Raw genomic sequence first — 27,839 nt, forward strand, 5'->3', positions numbered from 1 at the left:
TATAGTATGTCCCTATGATTGTTTGAATTTCTCTGGCATCTGTTGTGATGTTACCAATTCATCTATAATTTTATTAATTTGTGTCTCTTCTCTCTTTCTTTTGGGTAGATTTGCTAAGGGTTTATAGATCTTGTTTATACTTTCAAAGAACCAACTAATTGTTTCATTAATTATTAGGATTTATTTTTTTGTTTCTATTTCATTAATTTCTGCCCTAATCTTTATTATTTATTCCCATCTACTGATTTTTGGTTTGTCTTGTTCTTCTTTTTCAAAGGCTTTAAGGTAAAGCATTAGGTCATTTGCCTGCAACCTTCCTAATTTCTTAATATAGGCACTGAAAGCTATAAATTTACCTCTTGAAACTGCCTTCAGTGTGTCCCAGAGAATTTGGTATGTTGTGTTCTCATTATCATTTGACTCTATAAATTTTTGATTTCCTTCTTGATTTCTTCATTGACCCATTAATTATTTAGTAGTGTATTGTTTACTTTCCGTGATTTTGTGTATGCTCTATAGCCTTTCTTGCCATTGATTTGTAGTTTGATTCCATTGTGGTCAGAGAGAATGCAAGGCATTATTTCAATTTTCCTGTGTTTGTTAAGATTTGCTTTGTGTCCTGATACATGGTCTATTTTAGAGAATGTTCATGTGCTGCTGAAAAGAATGTATATTCTGCAGCCTTTGGATGAAATGTCCTACATATATCTGTTAGATCCATTCCTTCTAAGACCTCATTTAGTCCAGGTGCCTCTCTGTTTATTTTTTCCCTGGAGGACTTGTCAATTGATGAGAGTGGGGTGTTAAAGTCTCCCACCACCTCTGTGTTTGGTGTTATTTGTGACCTTATTTTTAATAGTGTTTGTTTGATGAAGTTGGGTGCCCCCATGTTAGGCACATATATGTTTAAGATTGTAATGTCCTCCTGTTGGAGTGTGCCCTTAATCAATATAAAGTGACCTTCCTTATCTTTCTTGACTAATGTTGGACTGATATCTACCTTGTCAGATATTAGGATTGCAACCCCTGCTTGTTTTCTAGGCCCATTTGCATGAAACACTGCTTTCCAATCTCTCACCCTAAGATAATGTCCACCCTTTGTATAAGGTAAGCTTCTTGGAGACAACAAATTATAGGATCCTGCTATTTAAACCAGTTTGCAATCCTATGTCTTTTGGTTGAGGTATTGTGGCCATTGTTATTAAGTGATATTATTGAAAGTTGTGTATTTATGTTTGCCTTTTTTTTTGTGTGTGGTTCTGGTTCTACCTTTGCTCTCTTGCGTTAATTAGAATTTGAGTATTACTTGTTTTTTCCAGAATCCTTATATGTGTGCTTTTTCTTCTCTTCATCATGGAGGATTCTTTCAATATTTTCTGTAGAGCTGGTTTTCTTTTCAAATACTCCTTTAGCTTTCTTCTGTCCTGTAATGTCCTTATTTCTCCATTTGTTTGAATGGATAGCTGTGCAGGATAAAGTAACCTTTGTTGACAGTTCCTATCTTTCAGAATTTGGAATACATCACTCCAAGCCCTTCTGGCTTTTAAAATTTGTTTTGAGTAATCTGCTGTAATCCTCATGGGTTTGACTTTGTAGGTAACTTGATTTTTCTCTCTGATTGCTTTTAATATTTTTTCTTTGGATTGTGTGTTTGGTAGTTTTATTATAATATGGCAAGGAGAGGTTCTTTCAAGGTTTGGTCTGGCTGGTGTTTTAAGGGCTTCCTGTATCTGCATTGGCACCTCTTTCTCAATTTGGGGGAAGTTTTCTTCTATGATTTTGTTGAAGATACCTGCTATGCCTTTGGAGTGAAATTCTTCTCCTTCTACTATGCCCTGAATTCTTATATTTGACCTTTTCATAGTGTCCCAAATATCATGAAATTTCCATTCATACTTTTCTATTAATTTGTCTTTCTCTTTGTTGGACTGTATTCAATCTGCCACCTGGTTTTCTAGCTTTCATATTCTTTCCTCTCCTTAATCCATTCTACTGGTGAAATCTTCTACAGAGTTTTAAATTTCATTAACTGTGTTTTCATTGCTAGTAATTCTGACTGGTTTTTCTTTATTATTTCTATTTCCTTATTTATGTCTTGTATTGCCTTCTGTATTTCATGAAATTGGTGCCCTGCATCTTCTTTGGTTCATTTGATTTCTTCTTTGATTCCCCCCCCCCCCGATTTTTTTTTCTTTTGATTCGTTCTTTGACTTCTTTGAACATATTTACAATCATTCTTTTGAAATCTTTCTCAGGCATTTCCTCCAACTCATTCTCACTTGAGGTCATCTTTGATGCATTGATACTTTTTGGTGGATTTATATTGTCTTGATTTGGGGTATTTCTTGTGTCTTAATGTATATATTTTTGCATCTTGGATTAAGTTAATGCTTGGATTTTCTAGTTTGCTGGGTATTTTTAGCTGTATCAATTGATCTGATATTATATATCTTCAGTATAGGAGATTAAGATGCTAGGTGTGGCTCTTAACACTCTCACACTATCTAGAAAAGTGTTTCCAGGGGTTGAGTATGCCTGCTATGTGAGTATTCAAGTAGGCTGAGTGGAACAAAATACAGGTAGATTCTAAAATTTAACTAAGCGCTGTATAAATTCAATCAACAACAGCACGGATTATTTGTGCAAGAGTAGGTGTTATAACAACCAGATCCTCTATCAACAAAGATGTTAAGATTTCTGGTCTGATGAGGTTTCCAAGTCAGCTTGTGACCAAGAGAGACCCTTCCCTGGTGCAATCCCAGTTACCTATTTGGATGACTTTGTTCTCAGTGAAGTACAGTGGCTGGGTTGCTGGACTGCTGTTCTGTTTTCTGGAGCTGGGCTCTGGCTTTTCATGCGGGGAAAACCAAGCCTGGCAACTGTGGCCCTGCAGATGGGCACACTTGCTGCTGGAACTGCCGTTGCTACTGCTGAAGCTGCTACTGCTGCTGCTGAATGTGCCACTACTGTTGCTGAAGCTGCCACTGCTAAAGCTGCCACTGCCATTGCTGAAGCCACTGCTGCTGGGTCTGCCACTCCCGCTGTTGCGGCCACTGCTGCTCAGACAACTGCTGCTCCTGCCACTGCCGGAGCCACCACTCCCGGAGCCACTGCTGCTGGAACTGCTGCTGCCACTCCTGGTGCCACTGTTGCCAGTGCCATAGCTGCTGTTGTTGCTGCCAGAACTGCGGCTTCCACTGCTGCTTCCACTGCTGGAGCCAGGGTGCCACTGCCAGGGCCGGTTCGGCCTGCCTGTGAGGGCTGTGGATGTTCTGCTACTCTCCTACTTCTCTGCTGCCTTTTTAATTTCTCATACACCTCACTTTTTAGTAAAAGTGCGTATTTTTCTGTTTTTTTTTTTTTTTGTTGTTGTTGTTTTGGCTTTTTCTCCCCTAGGCTGCTTTTGCGTGGTTCCTATGCTGCAATCTTAACCAGAAGTACCATAATTAATAATCTTAATAATCTTTAACTTGTTCTTGTCTATACTCCCAGCACAGATGAAGTGATTTTAGAAGCAACACGAAATCATACAACAATTACTACCTTCTTTGAATTAAATTAAGGCCTTGTATTGCTTTATTTTTCCCCAGTTGAAATGTGTCAAATTGTATTGTCTTTTTTCTTTATATTCCTAAGTAAAATTTATTTTTCATCTACCTTTTTTCTTTTTTAAAATTTATTTATTTTTATTAATTAGTTTTGTACTTAGTGAATACAGTCAAGTTGGTACCATAGTTAGGCTTGTCTCTGTCATACCATCTCCCCCTGGCCCCTCATATGTTGAGGTAATGGGTCATGTATTGTGGAGTTAGCCCACAGTTATGGGTAGGAGGAAATGTCTCTGCATATCATGACCCAACATGTGGCTCTAACATTCTTTGCACCCCCTCTTCTGCAAAATTTCCCTGGGCCATGTTGGGTTCATTTTTTGGTCTGCTTCAATGATGAGGTGTTGGGTGCCTCTGTGTCTCTGGATATCTGATTTGGTAGGAATTGATTGTTCTCTGTGTCAGTCTCCTTCACCCTTGTTCTGGTACCTGCTTTACCAAGAAAACAGCACCCTTGCATGTTTGCCAATTATTCTTAGTTTCAGGTGGGACCCTTTTGAGGTATGATGGGGTGGTTCCCTCCTTAGGATCTGTGTCTATCTGAAAAAGAGAAGCAGATTCTCCAATGGAGAGTAAGGTTATCACCAGACAGATGGGATAACCCTTACTTTTTATAGCTAATTTAATAGGCATAGGCCCTCTTGTAGCCCACAGTTGGTGGTAGCTTGATAATGGAGAGAAGACTCATGTTTGGATATGGTTCTGACTTGTTTCCTAGTGTCAGCTATGGGTTCTGCTCCACTGAGTGGATCAGTTAGCCAAATCAAGAGGAGTTGGATTCCCACCATGGCTGTGAGCCACTATTTTACTTATGTGAGCATCATGACAGGTTATTTGTTGCTAAGTTAGTTAGATCATGAGTTGCTTGGACAAACATTGGTCATTTTCCACCAGTGGCCCATGTAGCACCTTCTGGCACTAGACACACTGTGTTGGGACTGGCTCTCTTCCAGCTACCAGCTATGTCATTCCATTTTCCCTGTCAACCACATATGGTGTCTTCAAGAGTAGGGTCTTACCACAAAACTTTGGTGGGTCATCAAGTACCCTGACAGAAATCTGTCTTTCTTTTAGGAAATCTTGTAGGTCTCTCTGATCTAAAGCTCATTGTGGGGCTGGGGAAATGGCTTAGTGGTTAAGGCCTTCGCCTGTAAGGCTTAAGGAACTGGGTTCGATTCCCCAGGACTCACAAAAGTCAGATGCACAAGGGGGCACATGCATCTGGAGTTAATTTGCAGTGCCTAGAGGCCGTGGTGTGCCCATTCTCTATTTCAATCTGCCTCTCTCTCAAATAAATTAATAAATGATTTTTTTTAAAAAAAAAAAAAACCTTGTTGGGCCTTGAAAGGCCTGGGTGTGAGGCCTAGTGGACCTTTTGAGCCTAGCTAAAGTTTGGCAATCTGCCTCTGGCCAGCTATGATTAAGCAAGATGCCTAATGGCTTTTGGCATGCTACTTCCATGTAGGAGTTGGGATTTCCATGCACTTGAGCTTGGGACCAATCATTTCCAAAGTTTCTATTTACTATTGGCCCTTACCTCTCCCCCATATTAAAATCTCCACTCTCATTTTCAACATTATATAAGTAATTGCTTGTAACAATAAAGCACTTCCGGCTTCGACAAGATTCCCGGATCAATGGTGTGTTCCTGGCCGTCAACACTTATCCTCCTCCTCAACCCCTTGGGAGGAACCAGCAGGCCTGGTCCTTCCTTAGCACTACCTGCCTGGGGTGCCTGGCATTTGGCACCTAACTTGGGGTGATGGGAACCAGGCAGACTAGTGCCCCATGATAGGCATTCATTGAAGAGGTCAATTGGCGAGTGGGTGAGTGTACCCTCATAAGTTATGAGACAGTCTTCATATCTATTTATTTTTTTTTAAACTTTTATTAGCATTTTCCATGATTATAAAAAAATTCCCATGTTAATTCCCTCCCCCCCCACTTTCCCCTTTGAAATTCCATTCTCCATCATACCACCTCCCCATCACAATAGTCTTCATATTTAATGTGGTAAACTTTGCTTCTATAACAACATTCTTCATTCTCTTTCTCTTTCCTTAGACTTTTGGTTTGCTGGCAAGCTGCAACTGCAGCTTTTGTATTTCTGAACGGGTCATATGTCCCTAGTGGACACACTGTGTGGCTTTTGACCTTTAGGCTTGTGCATCTCCCTCCCTCCCTCTCTCTCTCTCTCTCTCTCTCTCTCTCTCTCTCTCTCTCTCTCTCTCTTTCTCTCTCCTTGGGTCTGTGAAGTCAGGCCAGATTTTTCTGCCATTGTGGAACTTCCCCTGGATCTATAAGCTTCAATAAATATCCCTTCCTCCATAACTGTGTCTGGTCAGGAAGTTCATCTCAGTGAACCCGAAGCTGTCTGCTAACTTGGTACTGAGGAGTGGACTGAGATGAACCTGACCATGTGGATGTTGATCTTTTGGAACATTTGTTTTGGAGAAATAGGCATTGACTTGGTGCTTGCAACTGAAGGTGTCTCCTGGAGTGGTAAGCCAAATTTTAAGGAATATTCTGATGAGATTCTGAGAATGCTAAGTGCAGACAGCATTAAACTTTGAGGTTTGGCTTATAAACTTTCTAAGGGGAAGGAAAGACAACAGAGGACTTTGTTGGAACTGGACTACTGGCATAAGGGCTGGCTGCATCCTGCTGCCCAGGCCAGAGAGTTTGATCACGGTTAAATTTGTAATGGAGTGATGTGCTTAGCTAGAGGTATTGGACTGAGAGATTTAAGGGTTTAAACTGGAAAACTTTAAGCAAGTTAAATTTACTGGCACAAAGACTGCCTTTAGATTACTAAAGCTGCTATTGTCAACACATTAGCAATCTTAAGGAAGATGGTCCAATTGCTTTATCATGTAAATGATGCCTGAGCAAAGACTATCATAGAAATGCAAACACATTTGGAAAAATTTTTACTCTGTGCCTTCATATGTTAGAAGTGTTTAACTTGTTTGATTTTATAGGTCTTAATATCTTAAATTCATCAAGGCTGTGGGGATTTAGTTGTTTATTTGTTTATAGTTTACATTCTGCAGCCACCTGGATGGAGGCAATGTCACTGGGTCAATCTAAAGCTATACAAAGTGTGCCTACCAGGAATTCCTGAAGTGTGCTATGGCTTTTGGCTTTATCTTCTTATCAGTTGATAATTTCTACCTTGCCTGTTGGGCATCTGCACATGCTCAGGAGAAATCTAAACATGCCATTAGTCATATTCATCAATGTTTTGCCACTCTTGGGCTGCCTGGTCAAGTAAAAACAGATATTGGCCCTTGCTTTGTAAGTCAAAACTTTACAAGTTTCCTCCAGACATGGCAAATTACACATGCCACAGGCATTCCACATGACCCTCGAGGCCAAGCTATTGTTGAAAGATATAACTAAACACTTAAATCACAATTACAAAAACAAAAGGGGGAATCACTACCCTCCCCCCATGATCAGCTAAAGAAAGCAATATTCATCTTAAATATTTTAAATTTTTCTAGAAATGAAAAAAAAAAATGTCTCCATTCCAAAAACATTGGTCATCCTCTGTCACATACAGCTCAACTAAGGTCAGATGGAGGGACTCATTGACTGGGGCCTGGAGAGGACCAGACCCACTCTTCACAGCAGGGAGAGGGTTTGGATGCGTCTTCCCTCAAGACGTAAAAAGACCCATTTGGATACCAGTGAGGGACCTAAAATATTTACCCCAAAAGGGGACACTAACAATCACTTCTCCAAGGAGTGTCCCACCCCTGTGGACTGTTTCTACTAAGCCTTGTGGAGGATTGCTGGCTTTGCCTCTGATCTGGGCCTCCCCAGCTGCTTGCAGTAATCACCAATGATACAACTACAGTTGCCCATATGACCTTAAAAAATTGTTCAGCCACCTTCACCATCCCTATCCAGCTTTTCCCAATGTCTCCTTCTGGAACTTGCATTTGGGCCCCTCCTTCCCCTAATAATTAACACAGCTGAGCCCAGTGTTCAATGCTGCCCACCTGGTTTATGTTTGTGGAGGTGGGATGGCCTATGACTTTCTGCCCACCAATTGGATGGGCCTTTGTGCCCCATCCACCTTAATCCCAGATGTAGGTATCATTCCTGGAAATGAGTCCCTCCCTATGCCCTCATTTGATTATATCAGAGGGAGACCTAAGAAAGCTGTATAAACGATATCTTTACTTGTTGGGATGGGAATAACCACAGGCATGGCCACCGGACAGCCAAGATGGGCATGGCAGCCCATCTCTACAAAAAGCTTTCTCTCCAGCTGATCAGTGACATAAAAGCTGTGTCCAGCACTATCCTTGATATCCAACAACAGCTAGATTCCCTGGCTGAGGTACTCCTACAAAACAGGAGGGGACTAGCCAAAAGGGAAGAGGCATGTTTGTTTTTACAGGAAAAATGCCATTTCTACGCCAATAGATTGGGAATCATTCAAGACCAGATCAAAAGACTTCAAGAAGACCTGGAGAAGAGATGGCGGGACCTCCAGGACAACCCACTGTGGATGGGCTTACATGGCTTCTTTCCCTACCTCCTCCTTCTACTTGGACCTCCTCTTCTCCTTTTCCTTATCCTCACTGTTGGGCCTTGTGTAATCAACAAAATTACACAATTCATTCACCAGAAGCTAGGGGCAATAAAACTCCATCAGGTCGAGATATATTACCACAGTCTGGCAACTCAGGAATTAAGTTCCTCAGATGACCCACTGCCACCTCTTCTGCCCTCCATGTGACCAATGATAGCTATGATCTCAGACTGACTGAGACAACCTAAGACAGGCCATGGAATGAGTTCTCAGTGAGCTAAACACATGGTACCCAGTGACAGGTAAGATCCCTAGAGGAGGACAACCTAAGACAGGGGCCATGGTGACTAATGATTTTACAAAAACAAAAGGGGGAGATGTTGTGACTTGAAAGGCCCGGGAGTGAGGCCTAGTGGAACTTCCTGAGCCTCGCTAAAGTTTGGCGATCTGCCTCTGGCCAGCTATGACTCAGCAAGATGCCTAATGGCTTCTGGCCTGCTACTTCCACATAGGAGTTGGAATTCCCACGTGCACACACTTGGGATCAATCATTTGAAAAGTGGTGGTTTACTATTGGCCCTTACCTCTCCCCCACCCGTACTAAAATCTCCACCCTCATTTTCAACATTATATAAGTAACTGCTTGTAACAATAAAGCAAGTTCCTGCTTCAACAAGACTCCCAGCTCAGTGGTGTGTTCCTGGCTGTCAACACTCATCCTCTTCCTCAACCCCTTGGGAGGAACCAGCTGGCCTGGTCCTTCCTCAGCACTACCCACAGGGGGAGCCCAGCAAAAGCTCATTGTGGATGATAACCACATGCTGGTACTGGGAGTTACAGGTCAGTGCCCTCCAAGAGAAGGAAGAAAAAGATCACTAATATAAAAGTGTTAGAGAGAACAAAGAGAGAGAGAGAGACAAGCTGTAGAAGATTAAAGTCAGTCTTCCTCATACCCTCTCCAGTGCCTTGTGTCAGGTGTTCTCTCTAAGGGCCTGGTGAAGGTTCCACCATTTGGTCTACCTTTTAGGATGTAGAATTTTAACTTGAGATGGTAATACTAATATTGAGTCATCCCAATACTCACATTTTTCCACTCTAGCAACACTGATAAATTACTGTGTACATCTTTCAAGTCAAGGATTATTTATACTTTAAATGTGTACTATGATTATTTTATATTTCTTTAAATTTCTTTCTTGATATGGTATGGTGAGGGACTGTTTGTCTGTACTTTGCAAACCCAGATGAGCAATAAAAGATCATAATATACAGGAAAAAGAAACAATTACATGACTTTTTCAAACCTAAGTCTCATAAATTGCCAATTGGAATTTTCTTGTGGCATAATATGCAAGTCATAAATAAGGCAGTTAAAACATTAAAGTCAAATTCAAAGTAATTTAGACTTCAAGTGTTTTTTTTTAATTTATCTCAATTCTTAAATCCAGATATTTATGTTTCTAAGTATATTTTTCATGAGATTATTGGTAGAGTTTCTTTTTCTAGATTGTGTCAGAAAAGAAAATAGATACTAATATTTCATAAAAGAAAAAAGTTCTCTAACAAAATTTAAATTCATAGGATACTGAAAAGTACTGATTGACATCAAATAAAAAAGTCTGGAATTTCACAAATACAAACATGTCTTCAAAGAAATGTATTAAAATCTGTTTAAAGTTTCTTAAGTTATTATCATGTGTAAAATCAATTTTACTCAATTTTGCTAATGAAGAATGTGTAGACCTTAGCCAATTCATTTGCTATTCTCAAATTATTTTCTTTCTAAAGAGATTTTCCAGAGAGTGAAAAAAGAAACATTTCTCTACCAGTACCTAGGTTTTCTGATGGAGAGTTTTCAAAGATGTAAGCTGAAGTAAGGTGTTAAGTAGCCCAGAGACAAAGTGCAACTGGAAAGTGTAAACCTCATGGAACAGCACCAATAGTGCTCTGCACCTTTCCTCCTCATCCCTTTCCTTTCCTGATCTTGCTGTCTACATTGCTGAAGCAAATGCCCATGTGCGTGTTAGTGTCTTTCAGATGACATCTTCTAGGCTGTATGGCTGGATAAAGCCTAGATCATCCAGAAACTATTTGAAATGCAACATACAACTCCATGGTGAATACAGCGATGCCACTAAGTATAACCCTCTGTGGAGTGGGGACAGGACAAAAGGAAATGATGGCACCAACATATGATGTGCCCAACTTTCTGAAGATAGCATTTCAAAAATTGAAAAAAGAGTTTGAAGTGATCCAATCCAGGTCTAGAGTGAGCCTCTTCCTAAAAACAAAGAAACAAACAAAAGCTGAAGAATATTGAATGCTCTGTTTTGTTCTAGCTTCCATTATTAAGTACCACAAACTAGGTGACAAACATTAGGAATTTACTTCCTTCTATTTCTGGGTGCTAGATGTTCAAGGTCAGAGAGTCAGTATGTTCAATGTCTGATGACAGCCTTCTACAGGAATTGAGTGCCTTCCCTCCTGCAATATACTCACGTGATGCCTCTTCTTGTAAGATTGTAAACTCTGATATATGATCCACATCATGACCTGATTTCACCTTAATTAATTTATTCTTTAGCAGCAGCAATACTGAGTTTCATAACTTCACCAAATGGATTTGTAAATGATGTAAACATTCAGACTACAACAGGCATTGTGCCTGTGACCAGGAGACAAAGGAAAACATAAAATGTTGTCAAAGTCTTTGTATTGTTTAGGCAATGAAGCAGAAATTCATCTAACCTAGCAGAATAGAACACTAAGACACAATTTCAGCCCATGTTCTTTTTTTTGTTTGTTTTTGCTTTTCGCTTTTTGAGGTAGGGTTTCATTCTAGTCCAGGGTGGCCTGAATTCAGTAAGTAATCTCAGGGTGGCCTCAAACTCTTGGCAATCCTCCTACTTCTGCCTCCAGAGTGCTGCCACACCCAGCTCAGCCCATGTTTTTTTGAATAAGGAAGAGAGCAGGCTAAAAGGAGAGAAAGGAAGCACATATAAAAACAAAAACAAAAACCCACCCAATTAATTAGGCCATTGCATTTAATTCTAACCTATACACCAAAAGAAAATCAAGAATAAAAGTTCCTAAGCAGTCTAATCTCACGACATATCTCAGCTAGTTTTAGTGAAAAAAATTTTCCCCAGCAATTTCCAGTCTGCTTGGGGATTGAATTGGTAGTTGCTGCTTTTTCTTTTCTCAGTCTGCTCAAAGTCTGCATTTCTGTCAGAGCTGCCAAGGTCTGAACAGGCCAAACCAGAAGTGTCAACTCACAATTTTCATGTTATGAGGAATTAGCCCTAATGAGGAATGACTCTGTGAAGAAGGGGACCAGATGAATGAGGAGATGGCTCATGAGTACTCACCTGGAAAGAGAGAGTCATACTGAGCTATGTGGAAAGTAGGATTTTTAAAGGTCAAATACTGTACAACACACGAGTGCAGAAGGTCCTTGACATTTCCTGACAGAAGAGTGTGTCTCATCTAAATGATAACAATTTGTCATTGATGAAATTTCAGGAATAAAAATAATTGTGTCAAGACAATGAACATACAAAATAATTGTGAAGAGTTACGGACCATGCAAGAGGAATTTTGAAATCTAATTATGTGAAAGTAAGGATACTATAATTAGTGTTTAATTGATAATAATAAAGAGGAAAGTTAAGATATGTGGAAAACAGATGACTGTTTAAAGTGAAATTATGAAAGGATAAGCCAAAGACAGTGTGGGAGATACACATACAATTAGGCAAGACAGAATCTACAGGAAGAAGTAGGTGATGTTTGTGTTTTCAGGGCAGTTTGGGTGAGGAAGGAAATCTTTCAGGAAACATTATACCAGGAAATGAAAAGTTTTAATTTTTACTTATAGCACAGAAATTTGGTGATATATTTATATTGTTTACATAAATTTGCCATTTTGAAATTTGAAGCCAGTTCTATTTATTTGAATAACTTATTACAAGTGTTATTTAAGCTTATTCTAAATAAATTATTCAAGCATCTTTTCTAATTTCTGTTATATGACCTACTATAATCAATTACCGGACTATAAGAGCAACAGAAATAAAACCATATAAGTTAAGATAGGACTCTTTCTTGACATAAAAATGAGGCAATTTAGGTGAACAGGGCCACTGAAAGCAACTAAAAGTAGCTGAAGTTGAGAAATGCCCCTAAGCCTTTAGGGAGACTCTGCTTTACTTTTCCCTTATCTCTTTCTCTACAATTCCCACCCTAGAGTTCTTTTTCATTGACCCAAAGTTTCCCTAGATCTCTTCTTCTTTAAAAGGCTTCCCTCATTCTTAGAAGAGTACTCTTTCTTGCAGACTTAATATTGTGCCATTCCCACTCATAAAAGTCACAAGTCTGGGTCTCTAGGTGGGCTTTTTCCATTTTCTGGCACCTAAAATCAAAAGAAAAAAATAAGAGGGTTAGGGTATTGGCACTTACATTTCCTTTCTCTACTTAAGAAAACCAAATCAAGAGCTAGGGGCTTAGTGTTAAAGGTGCTTGCTTGCAAAACCTAAAGACCCTAGTTCAATTCCCCAGGACTCACACAGAGCCCAATAAACAAAGTGGAACATGTATCTACAGTTTGGGCAGTGATTGAAGCACCCGATACACCCCTACTGTTTTTCTGCCCTCTTCTTTTCCTCTGTCACATAAATAATTTTTTTTTTTAAAAAATTAAGAGCCTAAATTAGTTTTCCTTGCTATGTTGTAGGCTTCTCTGCACTGTAACTATCCCTGAGTAATGCCAAAGCTACACTGGAACACTTCTTGTAAGCAAAGTATGACTGAGTATTATGTCAGTGATGCTCCATTTTGAACTTCTTGTGCACGCTCAACCTCTGCAGTCAGATTTTTATCTCTGCGAAGTCTTGAAATTTGAACAGAAGAAAAGGTCTATTAAGGATGAAGGATAATGGCAGGCAATGTTGGCACAACAACAAATCCTGGATCTTATCAGAGAAAGCTAAATCTCTTGGTGTTTTAGTTTGCTCTGTCCCCACCTTCTGTATTCTATGTACTAGGTATCCATTTTAATTATTATTATTTTTTTTGCTGATGTCATTCCTTCTAAATTTTTTAAAAATGTTTTTCCATTTTAGACATTTTTATACATGTATATAATGTATGTTTATCTTATTCCCTCTAATTACCCAGTCTTGTCCCCTTCACCCTTATATTAATAACATGTTTCTACCACATTAATTCCCATCACACTTACATTCAATTTTCCCCCATTGAGTTACATTAGTGCTGCCTGCATAATCATGACTGGAATGAGCAACTTAGCCAGTGGCTACATCATGGATAAACCTAACACCCTTCATCCTAATAACCATGATCAGTTGTTGATTATGCTGGTAGGTCTGGGGTCTCAGGTATCCTCTTTCCATGACAGTGAAATATTTTCAGGTTTAGTCTTGTACAGGAATCCACAGCTGATATGAGTTCCTATGTGTAATTAGTGTAATTAATGCAGTATCCTGGAAACAGTATTTTGCAGTCCTTGCCACCCCATTTTGCAAAGTTCTATGATCCTAGCAGATGGTGTTTTAGATGTTTTCTTTGAGGTTGAACGCACAATAAGGGCTTATGTTTCTAGCCATAGGCTTTTGGCCAGGAATAAATTCCCTTCTGTAGAACAGCCTCAAATCCAATCAGAAAGATGTTTCTTGCTCCCTTAACATTCAAGACAGTAATGCATCAGTGGGCATATCTTGTCAGGCAGGTTGGTGATGGAATAAAGTGTCCCCAGCTGGGTAGAACTATTGATAGCTTTCCTCCTTGAGCACTTTGCATAATACTTTTAAATATGAAGAAAATAGCTTTCAAGGAGGAAGTGTCAAGCGTAGTTCCAGCCTAGTTTTTCTATGTCCAGCAACCAAAATATGTGGTGTCTTCAGCAATTAGGGTATCATCTAGCTTTTTTTTTTTTTAATTTTTATTGACATTTTCCATGATTATAAAATATATCACATGGTAATTCCCTCCCTCCCCACCCCCACACTTTCCCATTTGAAATTCCATTCTCCATCATATTACCTTCCCATTACAATCATTGTAATTACATATATACAATAACAACCTATTAAGTATCCTCCTCCCTTCCTTTCTGCACCCTTTATGTCTCCTTTTCAACTTACTGGCCTCTGCTACTAAGTATTTTCATTCTCACACAGAAGCCCAGTCATCTGTAGCTAGGATCCACATATGAGAGAGAACATGTGGCGCTTGGATTTCTGGGCCTGGGTTACCTGAATTAGTATAATACTTTCCAGGTCCATCCATTTTTCTGCAAATTTCATAACTTCATTTTTCTTTACCGCTGAGTAGAACTCCATTGTATAAATGTACCACATCTTCATTATCCACTCATCTGTTGAGGGACATCTAGGCTGGATCCATTTCCCACCTATTATAAATTGAGCAGCAATAAACATGGTTGAGCATGTACTTCTAAGGAAATGAGATGAGTCCTTTGGATATATGCCTAGGAGTACTATAGCTGGGTCATATGGTAGATCAATCTCTAGCTGTTTTAGGAACCTCCACACTGTTTTGCACAATGGCTGGACCAGATTGCATTCCCACCAGCAGTGCAGAAGGGTTCCTTTTTTTCCACATCCCCGCCAACATTTATGATCATTTGTTTTCATGATGGTGGCCAATATGACAGGAGTGAGATGGAATCTCAATGTAGTTTTAATCTCCATTTCCCTGATGACTAGTGACGTAGAACATTTTTTTAGATGCTTATATGCCATGCGTATTTCTTCCTTTGAGAACTCTCTATTTAGCTCCATAGCCCATTTTTTGATTGGCTTGTTTGATTCCTTATTATTTAACTTTTTGAGTTCTTTGTATATCCTAGATATTAATCCTCTATCAGATATATAGCTGGCGAAGATTTTTTCCCATTCTGTAGGTTGCCTCTTTGCTTTTTTCACTGTGTCCTTTGCGGTGCAAAATCTTTGTAATTTCATTAGGTCCCAGTGTTAATCTGTGGTTTTATTGCCTGAGCAATTGGGGTTGTATTCAGAAAGTCTTTGCCAAGACCAATATGTTGAAGTGTTTCCCCTACTTTTTCCTCTAGCAGTTTCAAAGTTTCTGGTCTGATATTAAGGTCTTTAATCCATTTGGACTTAATTCTTGTGCATGGCGAGAGAGAAGAATCTATTTTCATCCTTCTGCAGATATTTATCCAGTTTTCAAAACACCATTTGCTGAAGAGGCTGTCTCTTTTCCAATGAGTATTTTTGGCATTTTTATCGAATATCAGGTGGCTATAGCTACTTGGGCTTACATCTGGGTCCTCTATTCTGTTCCACTGATCTACATGTCTGTTTTTGTGCCAGTACCATGCTGTTTTTGTTACTATGGCTCTGTAGTATAAGTTAAAATCAGGTATGGTGATACCACCAGCCTCTTTTTTGTTGCTCAGTATTATTTTAGATATTCGAGGTTTTTTGTGATTCCAAATGAAGTTTTGGATTGTTTTTTCTATTTCCATGAAGAAAGCCTTTGGAATTTTGATAGGGATTGCATTAAATGTGTAGATTGCTTTAGGTAAGATTGCCATTTTCATGATATTGATTCTTCCAATCCAGGAACAAGGGATGTTTCTCCACTTTCTAGTGTCTTCTGCAATTTCTCGCTTGAGTGTTTTTAAGTTCTCATTGTAGAGATTCTTTACTTCCTTGGTTAGGTTTATTCCAAGGTACTTTATTTTTTTTGATGCAATTGTGAATGGGAGTGATTCTCTGATTTCATCCTCTGTGTGTTTGTTGTTAGCATATATGAAGGCTACTGATTTCTGTGTATTTATTTTGTATCCTACTACATTGCTGTAGGTTTTGATCAGCTCTAACAGCTTGCTAGTAGAGTCTTTAGGGTCCTTTATGTATAGAATCATGTCATCTGCAAATAATGATAACTTCATTTCTTCCTTTCCAATTTGTATCCCTTTTATGTGTGTCTCTTGCCTTATTGCTATGGCTAAGACTTCCAAAACTATATTAAATAGAAGTGGGGACAGTGGACACCCTTGTCTTGTTCCTGATTTTAGTGGAAAAGCTTCCAGTGTTTCCCCATTTAGTAATATGTTGGCTATAGGCTTGTCATAAATAGCCTTTATTATATTGAGATATGTTCCTTCTATTCCCAGTCTCTGTAGGACTTTTATCATGAAGGGATGTTGGATTTTGTCAAATGCTTTCTCTGCATCTAATGAGATGATCATGTGATTTTTGTCCTTCAACCCCTTTATGTAATGTATTACATTTATAGATTTGCGTATGTTGAACCATCCCTGCATCTCTGGGATAAAGCCTACTTGGTCAGGGTGAATGATCTTTTTGATATACTCTTGTATTCTGTTTGCCAATATTTTGTTGAGAATTTTTGCATCTATTTTCATGAGGGAGATTGGTCTGTAATTTTCTTTTTTTGTTCTATCTTTGCCTGGTTTTGGTATCAGGGTGATGCTGGCCTCATAGAAGGAGTTTGGTAGAATTCCTTCTTTTTCTATTTCCTGGAAAAGCTTAAGAAGCAATGGTGTTAGCTCTTCCTTAAAAGTCTGGTAAAATTCAGCAGTGAATCCATCCGGGCCTGGGCTTTTTTTAGTTGGGAGATTATTGATAACTGTTCGGATCTCCATGTTTGTTATAGGTCTATTTAAGTGATTAATCTCACTTTGATTTAATTTAGGTAGGTCATATAGATCAAGGAAATCATCCATTTCTTTCAGATTTTCATACTTTGTAGAGTATATGCTTTTATAGTATGTCCCTATGATTTTTTGAATTTCTCTGGAATCTGTTGTGAGGTTACCTTGTTCGTCTCTGATTTTATTAATTTGTGTCTCTTCTCTCTTTCCTTTGGTCAGATTTGCTAAGGGTTTATCAATCTTGTTTATCCTTTCAAAGAACCAACTCTTTGTTTCATTAATTCTTTGGATTGTTCTTTTTGTTTCTATTTCATTAATTTCTGCCCTAATCTTTATTATTTCTTCCCGTCTACTGATTTTTGGTTTGCCTTGTTCTTCTTTTTCCAAGGCTTTAAGGCAAAGCATTAGGTCGTTTACTTGCGACCTTTTTAATTTCTTAATATAGGCACTTAAGGCTATAAATTTACCTCTTAGAACTGTCTTCATTGTGTCCCAGAGATTTTGGTATGTTGTGTTCTCATTATCATTTGACTGTATAAATTTTTTGATTTCCTTTTTGATTTCTTCATTGACCCACTCATCATTTAGTAGTGTATTGTTTAGTTTCCATGATTTTGTGTATGCTCTATAGCCTTTCTTGCTACTGATTTGTAGTTTAATTCCATTGTGGTCAGATAGAATGCAAGGAATTATTTCAATTTTCCTGAATTTGTTAAGATTTGCTTTGTGTCCTAATATATGGTCTATTTTAGAGAATGTTCCATGTGCTGCTGAAAAGAATGTATATTCTGCAGCCTTTGGATGAAATGTCCTCTATATATCTGTTAGGTCCATTCCTTCTATGACCTCATTTAGTCCAGATGCCTCTCTGTTTATTCTTTCCCTGGATGACCTGTCAATTGATGAGATTGGGTTGTTAAAGTCACCCACCACCACTGTGTTTGGTGTTATCTGTGACCTTAATTCTAATAGTGTTTGTTTGACAAATTTGGGAGCCCCCATGTTAGGTGCATATATGTTTAGGATTGTAATGTCCTCCTGTTGGAGTGTGCCCTTAATCAATATAAAGTGACCTTCCTTATCTTTCTTGACTAACGTCGGACTAAAGTCTACCCTGTCTGATATTAGGATAGCAACCCCTGCTTGTTTTCTAGGCCCATTTGCTTGAAACACCGTCTTCCAACCTTTCACCCTGAGATAATGTCTATCCTTTGTAGAAAGGTTCATCTAGCTTTTGTCAGCAATGAGGAGGAATTTCAATTACCTATATTGTTGTAGGAGCCACTGTCAACTCCCTGACCAACAATTTGGAGGTTCCCTATTTGGGAGGTAAAGCTCTGAATTTGTATAAAATTCAATCCTAAAATTTTCCTACTCAGAATGGGCAAATTGTTCCTAGGATCAGAACACAAGACATGGAAGAATTCCAGACCAGGAATGGACTAGCTGCCGCTAGAAAGCAGCTTGGGAAATAAACAGAAGAGGTTAGTTTAAGCACATATACAGTTGCTGTCACTGCTGATCTTACTGTGGCTACAGCTTTTGCTGCATACAGGTACTCACTGGTATTTGTATTGAACAGCTCCAAACCAGTAGTAAATGAACAATTAGTACATTGTGTGAGCAAAGCATAAGGTACATTTGACTTTGGATAACCCTTAAACATTGGTAAAAAGAAGAAATTTATGAGTATGGCATGCCAAATTCTGTTAAAATTAATCTATGTGTTTTTGTACAACTCTTTTGCAAGCCCATATTTTTCTAAAATGAGTGCTTAGCATTGGAAGTTGCTGAATCACATGGTATACATACATCTATATTGAGTCAAATTGCTTTCCAATTCTATTGTTTCAGGTCAACATGCATATGATATTTCAGTCTTTTAATATTTTATTTATTTATATGAGAGAGAGAGAATGGGTGTGCCATGGCTTCAGCCACTACAAATGATCTGTAGACACCTTGTGTATCTAGCGTATTGCTAGGGAATTACTAGGTAATCAAACCTGGGCCCTTAGGCTTCACAGGCAAGTGCCTTAACCACTAACCCATCTTTCTAGCCCCAGTCTTTTAATATTTCACCAGTTCATGTGCATGTGTAGGATATCTATCATGATATGAATTTGTGTTTTTCTAGTGACCAATGATATTGAACATCTTTTATTGTTTATCACATTTTGTTATGGGAGAAATATTTACTCAAAATTTATCTGGTTTTTAATCAAGACTTTTTAAAAATAATTTTTATTGACAACTTCCATAATTATAAACAATATCCCATACTAATTCCCTCCTTCCCCCAACTTTCCCCTTTGAAACTCCACTCTCCATTATATCCCCTCCCCTTCTCAATCAGTCTCTCTTTTATTTTGATGTCATTATCTTTTCTTCCTATTATGACGATCCTGTGTAGGTAGTGTCAGGCACTGTGAGGTCATGGATATTCAGGTCATTTTGTGTCTGGAGGAGCATATTGTAAGGTGCCCTACCCTTCCTTTGGCTCTTACAATCTTTCCGCCACCTCTTCTGCAATGGATCATGAGCCATGGAACTTGTGATTGAGATATTTCAGGGCTGAGCACTCCACTGTCACCTATTCTCAGCACCATGCTGCCTCTTGAGGCATCCCAAGGTCACTGCCATCTGAAAAGAGAAAGTTCTCTAGCCAAAAGTGGGAGTAGCATTAATATATGGGTATAAACATTAAGAAAAGTGCACATAATATATACTTTTAGCCAGACATCAGCAGATGTTACAATCTTAGGTGTGTGACTTCCCCTGTTGTAGGTTTTCAGTATCAGGGATATATTCCCTCCAATGGAGCAAGCCTCTAGTCAAATTAGAGTGCTACTCATGGCCCCCATAACAAATGTGCCACTGTTGCACCCATTGGTTCATTTGGCCTGCTGGCCAAATACAAGGCTTTCAGTGTCCACTGTTAGGTATCTTCACTGGTGATTTCTCTCTCTTCCATTTTACTGCGTGCAGCATGGCTTTTTCTAGCTTTCTGTCAGCTGGTCTACATGGAGGAGGTTTTCAGCTCAGCTCTAGCAGGATTTCTCAGTTACTTTGCAGCTCAAGTATGTAGAGTCTTCAGCAATAGGGTCTTACAATATATTTCTGGTGGTAAACCAAGGGTCTTGGCAATGATCTACTCAGTGATAAAGAAAAATAAAATTATGAAAATTTCAGGAAAAATGGATGGATCTGGAAAGGATTGTACTGAGGTAAACCAGGCCCAGAAAACCAAACATCACATATTTTCTCTCATATGTGGATCCTAGCTAAAAATAACTGGACTTCTGTGTAAGTAGGAGGATTTTTATATTTATTAAATATTAAATAAATTTTAGAGGAAAATATTCTTGGTTTGTAGCATAAACTGGCCTGGAAATTCTATGTAGCTCAGGCTGTTCTTGGGCTCTATCTCTGATCTGCTGCAACTACAGGTATGGGACAGCACAAAGTTAAGTGATCTTTCTGTTTCTCAAACACATATTCTCTTCCAGGTATATAATACACTGATATTTTCTCTGTCTGTGCATTATCTTTTCATCCTCTCATATCTTTTATTAAAGTTTATTTTATTTTTCTAGTATCACTTTGTCAATTTATCTTTTTTCTATTTACTTTATGTGTGATTTAATTCTACCCAAGAAGCCTTTTTCTATCCCAAGCTAAATCAATAAAATGAAAATAAACAAAAAGATGAAGGAAAGAATGAACCTGTTTCCTTATTAATAACCACTGGTGTTGAACCAACTAACTCCCCAGATCTCTGGACTTATGTTCATGAGATAAGTGTCTTAGAATTTTAAGTAGATTGAGGCAGCATTATTTAATATGCATGACTATCACAACAGATAAAAGTCCATATTGAAACAAGAGCTGGAGGTGGATATTAGACTCAATATTAGATTTTGGGAAGCTCACTTCTAACATTACATGAACATTCAAAACCCCAGAGCCAATGATGGAGCAGCAAACAATTTTTAGGTATTTCTCACTGAAATAGCATATGGTACTAAGTAGTCAGATTATAATACTAATTTATTCAATTTGTGTGTCCCTGTCAATAGAAAAAAAAATTATAGTGTATGATTAGGTGGGACAAGAATAGTTAAGCTTCTGACTAAGATGATGGCACAGAAGCAATGACAAACTACACAAGGGAAGGATTTAAGGAAAACCAGAAGAAAATACACTCTTCTGAAAAGCAAAGGAGTACAGTTTATTCTTAGTCACAACAGAGAAGCAGGAGACAACGACCCACCAGAAATGAGGAAAATGACCAGAATCTTACTGAGATGCTTGCAGCCCACTGATCCTTATGATCCAAGCGCCCGCCTGGCACTACCCACCAGGCATACCAAGCTGCAGCAGCAGAGACCAAACAAAGGGATTTTACAACCTCATCAGCCTCCTTAAAAACTCAAGAAATTGGAAGGAAAGCCAACTAGGATAAACTAAGGAGCTACTGAAAGGGATACAGGCAGATCTATGTGAGAAACTCCAAGCTTTCTGTACTCTCCCATCCACCAATTATCAGAACCATAAACCTCCATCATTCAGCCCCTGATAGCAGCACATCCAGCACAGATGACCAGAACTCAAGCTCCACAGCACAACACAGGGGAATTGAGGTAAGCACTCGGCCTTGGTGAGATTGAAAATCACCCCAAAAGGTAACAAGGCCAACTAACCAAAAATAAAATACTAATAATGATAATGATAATAATAATAGGTATAGGCCTGTACTTGAAGTCCTAATCTCTCTTCCCATGTCAGGGCAGGTTATAGGTTACATATTCTTGGTTGGATTTACCATTTTCTTTCTTTCTTTTTCTTTTTGTTTTTGTTTTTGTTTTTGTTTTTGTTTTTGTTTTTCTTTTTCTTTTTCTTTTTCTTTTTCTTTTTCTTTTCTTTTCTTTTCTTTTCCTTCTTTCTTTCTTTCTTTCTTTTTTTTTTTGGCTTTTCTAGGTAGGATCTCACTCTAGCCCAGGCTGGCCTAGAATTTACTATGGAGTCTCAGTGTGGCCTCGAACTCATGGCAATCCTCCTACTTCTGCCTCCTGAGTGCTGGGGTTAATGGTGTGCACCACCATGCCCAGCTTGGATTTACCATTTTTAAATAACCTGTATTTGGGGGTTGAATATTGCTGGCTTTGATGCTTTCAGATATAGGTCTTTGTCTTTCACTTCAATAATTATTGTGGGCAGGGTCTGATTCAGATCCAGGGTGACCGGAAACCAAATTCAGAACAGAATTCTCTTCCTCCCAACTGACAGGATTAAGGGTGTAGAACAACACATGCACTTATTTTGGCTTTATAAGACTATCTGTTTCTTTGAATCCCCACAGTTACATACTCTGTGCTAGTTTTTATTGAATGTGTATATTGTGCAGTTGAATTTTAGGATTTGCCAGTAAATTGTTCCACCCAGTTCACTAGGATTATTGCTTGGGAAGCAAAGTCAACACCCAGGATTATTTCTGCAATTGGATTGGGGTACAAGAGCTAAAATTGGCACCTTAAACTCATATCCTGAAAGTATATAAAGTTGGATCACTACATCTAAAATCACCGCTGATAAGTAGAAAACCCAAGTATCAAATCAATTCAGGATACAAAAGTTGCTACATTATGATACAAGAAACACAAAGAATCAAGACAATACAATCCAAACAAAAATAATACATCCATCAGAAATGATCACCAATGAGACTTTTAGATGAAATACCTGACAAGGATTAAAAAAAATAAAAAAGGTTGTATCTCTACTCAAAGAAGAAACCAAAGAAGAAAGCAAAGGAATTAAAGAAGAAAACAAACTCCTGAAAGAGAACACAGGAAACCAGCTTAATGAAATAAGGAGGTCATTATAAGATGTGAGTAAGGAAATAGAAATACTGAAGAAAAATCAGAATGGATTAAAAGGCAGGATACTGCTGTTTGTTGTCTGCAGGAAACTCATCTTTCAATGAAAGATAGACACTGTCTTAGGGTGAAAGAATGGAAAATGGTATTTCAAGCAAATGGGCCTAGGAAACAAGCAGGAATTTCTATCCTAATGTCTGACAGGATAAACGTCAAACCAACATTATTGAGGAAATATAAAGAAGATCATTTATACTAATTAAAGGAATATTGCAACAAGAGAACATTGCAATCCTAAATGTATTTCATCAAATAAACACTATTAGACTTAAAGATACAAATAACACAAAACACAATTGTAGTGGGTGATATTAATCCTCCACTCTCAGCAATTGTCAGCTCATCCCAGAGAAAAAGCAACAGAGAGACATCTGGATTAAATGATGTCATGGAATAAATGGACCTACCAGATATATACAAAACATTCCATTCAAATGCTACAGAATATATATTTTTCTCAGCAGCACATGGAACATTCACTAGACAATATACTAGGACACAAAGCAACTCTCAAAAATACAGGAAAATTGAAATAATCCCTTGTACTCTATCTGACCACAAGGGGATGAAACTACAAATCAGCAACAAATAAAACTATAGAGCATACAGAAATTCATGGAGACTAAACAGGATACTATTGAGTGGGTCAGAAAGGAAATGAATAAATTCATAGAATCAAATGATGATGAGAATATAACATACTAAAACCTTTGGGACACAATGAAGGCAGTTATAAGAGGGAAATTTATAGCTCTAAGTGTATATTTTAAGAAATTAAAGATTTCACAAGTAAACAACTTAATGTATCACCTTAAGTTCTTAGAAAAAGAACAAGGCAAACAAAATATTAGTAGGTAGGAAGAAATAATGAAGATTAGAGCAGAAATTAATGAAATAGAAAGAAAAAACTCCAAAGAATCATTGAAACAAAGAGTAGCTTCTTTGAAAGTATAAATAAGATTGGTAAACCCTTAGCAAATCTGACCAGAAGAGACAAGAATTAATAAAATTAGAGTTGAAAAAGTCACTGTTACGACAGATACAAAAGAAATACTGAAAATCAAAGTAATATATATGCCTCTAAGTTTGAGAATCTGAAAAAAATGGATGATTTCCTTGATTCATATGACCTACCAAAATTAAATCAAGAGATGATGTACAATTTAAATAGGCCTATAACGAGTATGGAGATCCAAGCAGTTATAAAATGTCTCCAGGCCCAGATGTATTCACTGGTGAATTTTACCAGACCTTCATGGAAGAACTAACTCCACTGCTTTTAAAAAGTTTCCATAAAATAGAAAAGGAAGGACTTCTACCCCACTCCTTCTATGAAGCCAGCATCACCCTGATATCAAAACCATACAAAAACAGAACAAAAAAATAAAATTATAGACCAAGCTCCCTCATGAACATAGATGCAAAAATTCTGAACAAAATATTGGCAAACAGAATACAAGAATATATCAGAAATATCATTCACCCTGACCAAGTAATGTAATACATCAAATAAATGGTCTGGGGGAGACAAATCACATGACCATCTCAATAGAAGCAGAAAAGGCATTTGACAAAATCCAACATCCTTTCATGGTAAAAGTATTACAGAAACTGGGAATAGGAAGAACATATCTCAACATAATAAGAGCTATTTATGACAAACTTACAGCCAACATAGTACTAAATGGGAAAAATCTTGAAGATTTTGCACTAAATTCAGGAACAAGAAAAGGGTGTCTATTGTCCACACTTTCATTTATTGTACTAATGAAAGTCTTACCAATAGCAATAAGGCAATAGACACTCATACAAGGATACAAATAGGAAAGGGAGAGATCAAATTATTATTATTTTCAGATGATATGATTCAATAGATAAAGGACCCTAAAGACTCTACCAGCAATCTGTTAGCACTGATAAGCACTTTTAGCAATGTAGCAGGACACAAAATAAGCACACAGAAATCAGTAGCTTTCTAATATACTAACAAGAAACATGCAAAGGAAGGAATCCAGAAATCTCTCCCATTCACAATTGCCTCAGAAAAAAAATAATAATAATAAAGTACCATGGAATAAACCTAACCAAGGCAGTGATGGATCTCTACAACGATAACTTTAAAACACTCAAGTAAGAAACTGCAGAAGACCCAAGGAAATGGACATCCCATGTTCTTGGCTTGAAAGAATCAGTATTGTGAAATTGTTAATCGTACCAGCAATCTACACATTTTATGCAATCACCATTAAAATTACAATGTCATTCTTCATGGAAATAGAAAAAAAAAGTCATAAAATCCATTTGGAAGCACAAAAACCTCTAAAACAAAACAAGTTAGAGCAACAAAAACAAGGGAGGTGGTATCACCATACTCAATTTTAAGCTGTATTACAACCCCATAGTAGTAAATGTAGCATGGTATTGGCACAAAGATCGACATGTAGATTGATATAGATCAATAGGACACAATAGAGGGCCCAGATGTTAATCCAAGCAGCTAAAACCATCTGATTTTTGACAAAAATGCCAAAAATATTCATTGGAGAAAAGATAGCCTCTTCAACAAGTGGTTCTGGAAAAACTGAACATCTATATATAGAAGGATGAAAATACATACTTGTCTTCCTCCATGCTCAAGAATTAAGTCCAAGTGGATCAGGGACATTGATATCAGACATGAAGCTCTGAAATCGCTAGAAGAAATGGTAGGTGAAACCCTTCATCATATTGGCATTGGCAATGACTTTCTGAATATAATCCCAATTGCTCAGGAAATAAGACCACTAATCAACTACTGATATCTCATGAAATTACAAAGCTTTTCTATAGCAAAGGACATTTTGAATAGAGCAAAAAGACAACCTACAGAATGAGAGAAAAATCTTTGCCAGCTATATATATGACAGAGGATTAGTATCCAGAATATACAAAGAATTCAAAAGAACAGAACAATAATAAATCAAACAACCCAATTAAAAATGGGCTATGGAACTAAATAGAAAGTTCTCATCAGAAGAAGTACAGATGGCATATAAACATCTAAAAAAAGTTTTCTACAAACATACATATATGTATGTATGTATGTATACATATACAGATTAAGGGAGGGAAAGGGCCTAAGCAAGCCCAGAGGAAGAGATTGGGTAAAAGATGTGCAGGTGGAAGGGTTAATCAAATTTCAAGATATGCTGAATAAGACCTATGAGAACCTAATCTTTTGAATTATGGCACATCCAGAAGCCATAGATTGTTAGTAGAAAATTTTGAGTGCCAGGGATGTGATACCTTCCAGTGAGTTGTTGGCCATGGTGGTCCCTGTTGCCCCCAAAACATTACAGGCTGTTGCCAAGGACCTTGGTTTTCCTTGAGAAACAGATGGTAAGACCCTATTGCTGAAGACTTCATATGTGTGAGATGCAGAGTCACTGAGAAATCAAGCTGGTGCTGAGCAGAAAACCTTCTTCCTGCAGACCAGCCAACTGAAATCTGGAAAATGCTGCACTGTAAGCAGCCCTATGGGAGACATAAATCATCATCAGTGAAAACAGAAGGCACTGGAAGCCTCAATTTTGGCCAGACAGGCCAAATGACCAAACAAGTGCAATAGTGGCAGGTTTGCTCTGAGGGAAATCAACTGCTCTCTAATTGTACTCAAGGTCTGCCCTATGGGAGGGAATACATGCCTGGTACTAAAAACCTAATGAAAATCCCATGGAAGGAGAGGTCATGAGCCTTCGTGGTATAAAGCCTGCTCTTATCTGGATAAATGTATATATTATTCTCACAAAACTGCTCTGAAAGCACTACACTTAATGTTCATATTTATATATTAATGCTACTCTCACTTCTGGTTAGAGAAACTTCTCATTTCAAATGGTGATGACACAAAAGGCAACATAGTGCTGAGAAGAATGGATGGAGGAGTGTCCAGCACCAAAAGATCTCTATCATACCCTCCAAGGCTCAGGGTCCATGTGGAAGAGGTGGTGGAAAGAATGTAAGAGCCAAAGGAAGGGTACCACTCCTTACAATGCAACTGTCCAGACTGAAATTAGCCTTGATATTCATGACCTTGGAGGGCCTAGCAATACCTACACAAGACCCTCATTATAGGAGAAAAAGATGATCACCTCAAATCATAAGAGAAACTAATGGAGAGAGGGAGAGGATATAATGGAGAGCAGAGTTGTGAAGGGGAAATTGGGAGAGGAGGCAGATATAGTTTATTTTCTGTAAGTGTAGAAATTGTCAATAAAAATTAAAAAAGAATAAAAAGATACTTAAGCATTATCTTTTTCTCTGAGAATTTACCTAGTCATTCTAGTGTCTATTTTTTTTTAATTTTTTTTTAATTTGAGAGCGACAGACACAGAGAGAAAGACAGATAGAGGGAGAGAGAGAATGGGCGCGCCAGGGGTTCCAGCCTCTGCAAACGAACTCCAGACGCGTGCGCCCCCTTGTGCATCTGGCTAACGTGGGACCTGGGGAACCGAGCCTCGAACCGGGGTCCTTAGTTTTCACAGGCAAGCACTTAACCGCTAAGCCATCTCTCCAGCCCTCTAGTGTCTATTTTTATCAGGTACTTTATATTCTCCCAACAGTAAGACCCAACATCTCTCCCTTAGAGAAAACTCACTATGCCTTTGCAATTACAGCTATGACACCTGTCTTTATTTACTTAGACTGGCCTTTTCTTTTTGTCCTTACTACCTTCAACCTTCTAAAACAAAACTTCCACTAATGTGAAGACATATAGAATTCCATAGTCACAGGTTGAGAAAGAAAATGATTAGAATAAGTCACTAGCATTGAAGTGTCCTCTGGCAAGATGAGATAAAAGTTGGCCAGTTGTTTAGAAAATCTAGAAATATGTACCACTACTCCTCTTCATTCATGACTTCCTATTCAATTAGAATCAAGAACAAACATGGCATCACTGATCTTTACAATGCATATGATATGCTTGAGAAGCACTATTGTTAATGATTTCAGATAGCTTAGACTCACAGTATATTTTTGTGAGGCACAAGCAACAATGCCATTCTATCTCCAATCTCACTTAT

General features: G+C 38.1%; 1 pseudogene; it reads left to right on the top strand.

Annotated features, from left to right (window-relative positions):
* The first annotated feature begins 13,439 nt into the window (after positions 1-13,439).
* Positions 13,440-27,839, top strand: part of LOC101596571 — a 34,514-nt pseudogene continuing 20,114 nt past the window's right edge.

This window comes from Jaculus jaculus, chromosome 9 (assembly GCF_020740685.1).
Source record: "Jaculus jaculus isolate mJacJac1 chromosome 9, mJacJac1.mat.Y.cur, whole genome shotgun sequence".
Taxonomy (NCBI): Eukaryota; Metazoa; Chordata; class Mammalia; order Rodentia; family Dipodidae; genus Jaculus; species Jaculus jaculus.